Genomic DNA, 5,318 nt, shown 5'->3' with positions numbered 1-5,318 from the left:
CATGATAGTTCATTGAGTGACCAACTGAATGAATGAAGGAAGAAATAGCGTTCCAAGGTGTCTCCCGTTCATACTACTCTTACTGTGTGTCTCCACTTGCATCTGTATGACTGGAGACATTCACTCAACAAAAAACACAAGCTGAAATTATAATCATATCCTCCCTTTTTTTCCCTCAATTTTTTTTGTGCCATGAATTATACTAGGATACTTAGGGAGTTTACTGGATGTAGTCTGACTGAATTCTGCCAAAACAGCTATGTCTTAGTCTGCACTTCATGCACTTTTTAGAAGTAATGGAGGTTGAGATAAGTTAACTGTTGTTTCTAAGGTGCCAAAGCTGCTAAGTGGGAAAGCCCGAATAGAGAAGCAGGTATTTTTACATTTTAAATGTGATTTTTTTTTTTTTCCCGCTGTAGCAGCTCAGTTATTCTGCCCGTTCTTTTGCACTTTAGCCCATTCATTCATACACCAAATATCTAATTCCAGACCTCTACTTACTTTTTGGGCTTAACTTTTTTTGTTTTTTTGTTTTGTTTTGTTTTGCTTTTTGTTTTTTGACAGAGTGTCACTCTGTCACCCAGGCTGCAGTGCAATGGTAAGACCTTGGCTCACTGCAACCTCTGCCTCCCGGGTTCTAGTAATTCTCCTGTTTCAGCGTCCAGAGTAGCTGGGACTACGGGTCCCTGCTACGACGCCTGGCTAATTTTTGTATTTTTAGTAGAGACAGAGTTTCACCATGTTAGCCAGGCTAGTCTCAAACTCCTGACCTCAGGTGATTGGCCCCCCTTGGCCTCCCAAAGTGATAGGATTATAGGCATGAGCCACTCCTCCTGGCCTGGGTTTTAATTTCATTTTAATTTAATTTCATTTCATTTTATTTTACTTTTTTTTTTTTTTTATTTTGTGACAGGGTCTCACTTTGCTGTCCAGGCACTACTGGCATAATCTCCATTCACTGCAACTTCCGCCTCCTGAGTTCAAGTGATCCTCCCACCTCAGCCTCCTGAGTAGCTGGGAATACAGATGTGTACCACTACACTCATTTTTGTATATTTTGTAGAGACAAGGTATCACTGTGTTGTCCAGGCTGGTCTCAAACTCCTGACATCAATGGATCCGCCCATCTCAGCCTCCCAGAGTGCTGGGATTACAGAAATGAGCCACCACATCTGACCTTGGGCTTACCTTTCAAGTCAACTTTGGCTCATTGTCTTCCTTCAAACACCACATTCAGGGATTTGTCAAATAGTGAACACTATTCTTCCACAACTGTTTTGAATCTATCAATTACTTTCCACTCATTTACTACATATTCACTGGGGAGATGCTCTGTGCCAGACACTGTAGTAGGATCAGGTAATTTGGAGGAAGAATAGACACCCCACACCTCAAGACAATATAAATATGGACAATGGAAGATCCACCTCGAGATTCACCGTTTTCCGTCTTTCTGTCATTTTCAGCTAAATAACTCCTTCAAAAATATCTTAAAATAACTAAATAACTCTTTCAATAATAGCACTCTTCTATATGCTGGACTACTCTTAATTTTCTGGTTATAACATGATCTTACTTTTCTTTTAATTTTTGTCTTTGCTTTCTACCTAAACTTTTATTTTGCGTTATGAAGTTGATAGGTCCATTACTGGATGGTGTGGTTCAATTCTCCAACATGCTTGCTGATTTGTTTTCTACTAAGTCTACCAATTACTGAGAGAGAAGTGTTAATGACAGCAACTATTATTGGATTTTTCTGTTTTTACTTGTCATATCCAATTTTGTTTATGAGTTTTGAAACTCTGTGTTCTCACATACATTTGGGACAGTAATCCCCTGGAAAATTGACAGTCATTTGGCAGCCCTCATTATTCCTGAAAAGTTTCTCTACTTTCAAATCTTCTTTGTCTGATTTTTTATATGTACCTTACAGCTGTCTTTGATTACTGCTTGCATGAGGTATCTTTTCCCACTCTTGTCTTTCAATCTGCTATATAACTTCTATTCTTATATATGTGTATTGCAGGTGGCTTTCTTTAGTGAGCATATTTATTTTTAACACATTCTGATTATCTCTAGTTTTTAATTAATGCATTTAGATAATTTACATGCAATGCTACAGATAAGTTTTTAGATAGGTCTATTATTTAATAATTTATTAACCTTTTTTCCCTTTGTTTTAACTCATCTATGTTCCTCTTTCTATCTTGTTTTGGTTTATTCAAATCTTGTTAGTAAGTGGCCTAGGATCTACCATATACATATATAACCTTTCACAGTATAGTTAGAATCAATATTTTGCCATTCAGATTGATTATAGAAACTTCATGAAGATTTAGGCCCATTACACTTACCCTTTTATCTTATGTATGTAGTACATCTAGATACAATGATAACTGCATCAGATAAAGTTACAATTTTTGTTTTCAATCATCAAGCATACCTTAAGGATCTCAATGGAAGAATAACAGTCTGTTAGGTCTACCCAGACATTTTCTATTTCTGCTTTTGTTTCTTCATTGATGATGTTCTAAGTTTCCTTGTGGTATCACTTTTCTTATCTCAAATCTTTGCTAATTCTTTTCCAGCAGTCTTGCTAGGATTGAGAATGTATTTATGTGCCTTCCAATGAGAATGCATTTATTTGCCTTTATGTCTGGAAGATACTTTTGATCCACATAGCGTTCTGGTTTGACATGTCTTTTTCTTTTGGTACTTACTGAATGTTATGACATTTTTTCTGGCTCCTGGGGTTCCTGATGAGAAACCTATAATCATTCATATAGTAGTTTCTCTTTCATTTCCCTTTGGCTGCTTTCAAAATTGTTTTGTATTTTCTTAGTTTTCAGCAGTTTGATTATGAAATGTCTTGCTCTGGGTTTCTTTGGGTTCATCGTGCTTGACATTTACTGAACTTTAAAAATCCGGTTTATATCTTTTGATAAATTTGATACATTTTCAGCTATTAATTCTTCAAAGTTTTATCCCACAAAGACCTCTTTGTTCTCTTCTTTCCAGATTACAATAATGTGAATGTTAGATATGTTATTTTTTATTTGTCCCTGAGCCTCTGTTCAGAGAAAAATAAAATCCTCCTTTCTCTCTGTAGTTCAGATTATGTACGTATCCTTGTTCTGTTTTCAAGTTCATTGACTTTTTCCTTAGTCTTCTGCATTCTGTTATTGTGATCATCCAATTAAGCTTTTTATTTCCCCTAATAGTTTTGGTTAATACATTTTTTAATTCTTAAGTTAAAGTTGGTGTTTATATATTCCAAATATTTGGTGAGACTTTCCAACTTTCGATTCACTTCACGAATGCTATCCCGTAATTCTAGGAGCATTGGTATAATAACTGCTTTAATGTATGTGTCAGATGATTTTGACATCTGTGTCCTCTCAGTATTGTCATTTGAGGGTTCTCTTTGCCTTGTGAATTAAGATCTCCCTGTTTTTTCAAATGCTGAATATTTTGGGATTGTAACCTCCTGGACTTCTTTGGTTTATGTGATGAGACACTGTGTCTTGTTGAAATCTTAAGGATAATATTGCTGTTTTTGTTTTTGCAGGCACACAATGGCCTTGTATTTAAGTTCCAAGTACCAACTAGCCTTCTATGTGTTGTTCTTTCAAAGATAACTTTATTTGAAAGCCTTAACACTACTGTTCAGAGATCTCTGGAGTGTGTGCCACCCAGTGGTCAGTGAGGACTGGAAAGTGGGCCGTTGCTCAGTTCAGCTCTCAGGCTCTTTTTTGGTAAGATGTTTGGGATTAGAGCCACTTATTCATAGCTGACCAGGTGCATCTACAAGTTCACAAATAACTTTATGGGTTTGCTTTCTACAGTATCTGTCCAGGCACATTCTAGTGACTTGAAACATCCTGGTTTCAGTCCTCTCACCAGAAAGCTGGGGCTGTACTTACCCAAGTGGCTTTGCCCTGCCCTTTTCACAATTGTCTCACATTCAAGCTGCAGGCAGAAACAGGGAGAAAAGAGCAATTGCATACGTCCCTTGGTTTCACAGCTCCTCAAAGAAACAGAAAATTAATTACACAGTAGATACACGCTATATTGAATACCAGGAGTGAGCTGTCACCAGCACTGTATTGTTGCTGCTCCTACAACTTGAACTAAAGCAGCATCCTGCTCTCAGACACTAACTTGGGTTTGGAGACCTAAATAATAAAGCTTGGAGAATGTGGGCATCGATCCCACTACCTCTTGCATGCTAAGCAAGCGCTCTACCACTTGAGCTAACTCCCCATATCAGGGCAGAGTTGTTTATCCTTAGTGGGTGGCATGGAACACAGGTGATTTCAGGGCCTTCACTGCAAGACCAGAGCTTTACTAAGAGCAGATCTTCTCATTGATGGTCCAGGGCAAGAGCGCAGTGGCTACTCATTCTCTGCAAAGAAGGAGGAGAAAATGGAACAAGGAGAAAGTCACAAAGGGAAAACTTGTGCTGCCAAAATGTCAAATTTAGGGTATTTCAGGACAGAAAAAAGCATGTCCTGGCAAAGGAGGAGGTGCCTAGACCTGCCCAGCTAAAGTGTCACAGATTTTTAAAAAATGATTAAATAATTAAAAATGATTAAATGATTTTGTGTGTGTGTGTTGTGTGTGTGTGTTTATAAAAGTGGGATGGCATTATCACTTCTTCCTTGTAGCTGAAAGTTGTGAGATGGTACACATTTCTGGAAGGCAAAAAAGAATGTTTTCATAACTAGGCCCTTTCAGGAATGAGGCCAGCGTGCTGACCACTCCCCTAGGAAATTCCTGGAGAGTGCTTCTTTCACTTACATCTGAGAAATGGGTTGCCTCCTTGCTAAGGTGTGTCACATACTAGTTACATGTCCAACTATATATCAGAACAACAACAACAAAATTACAGAGCAGAGCCATAAAGAATAAGAGACAAGATCATATCAGAGTGTAAGAATATGTAAAATGTCAGAGTGTAAGAATCAAAATTTAGCTATGCAGAGAAGGAGTGGACATATGTTGGAGAAAACCGGGCTGTTTGTAGAAATTCCTGTGTGAAGAAACAAACCTGTTCAATTAAAGTGGAGGTGTGTGTGTGTGTGTGTGTGTGTAATACACATTGAGGGAAGCAGTGATTGAAAAGCTTGGTCTCTTAGAGATATGTTGGGAGAGTATTATGAAAACTTAAGATAAATTGAGAAAATCCCAGGCAAAATGCTTAAATAATTAAAGCAACATGTTATAAAAAGTGTTTAGTTTTGAATGTCAGAGCTTAAACAAAGAAAACAAGAATTGGATTTAAAGGGAAAGAAGTCATAAAGATATTAAAGGATTGA

General features: G+C 37.5%; 1 non-coding gene across 1 annotated transcript; it reads right to left on the bottom strand.

Moving 5' to 3' along the window:
- Window positions 1–4,190: 4,190 nt before the first annotated feature.
- Window positions 4,191–4,263, bottom strand: TRNAA-AGC. The gene has a single exon. It is a non-coding gene; the product is annotated as a tRNA-Ala (tRNA).
- Between the last annotated feature and the right edge of the window lie 1,055 nt (window positions 4,264–5,318).

This window comes from Piliocolobus tephrosceles, unplaced genomic scaffold (genome assembly GCF_002776525.5).
Source record: "Piliocolobus tephrosceles isolate RC106 unplaced genomic scaffold, ASM277652v3 unscaffolded_34624, whole genome shotgun sequence".
NCBI lineage: Eukaryota > Metazoa > Chordata > Mammalia > Primates > Cercopithecidae > Piliocolobus > Piliocolobus tephrosceles.
The sequence above is the reverse complement of the archived record's forward strand: the minus strand, read 5'-3'. Positions and strand labels throughout refer to the sequence as shown.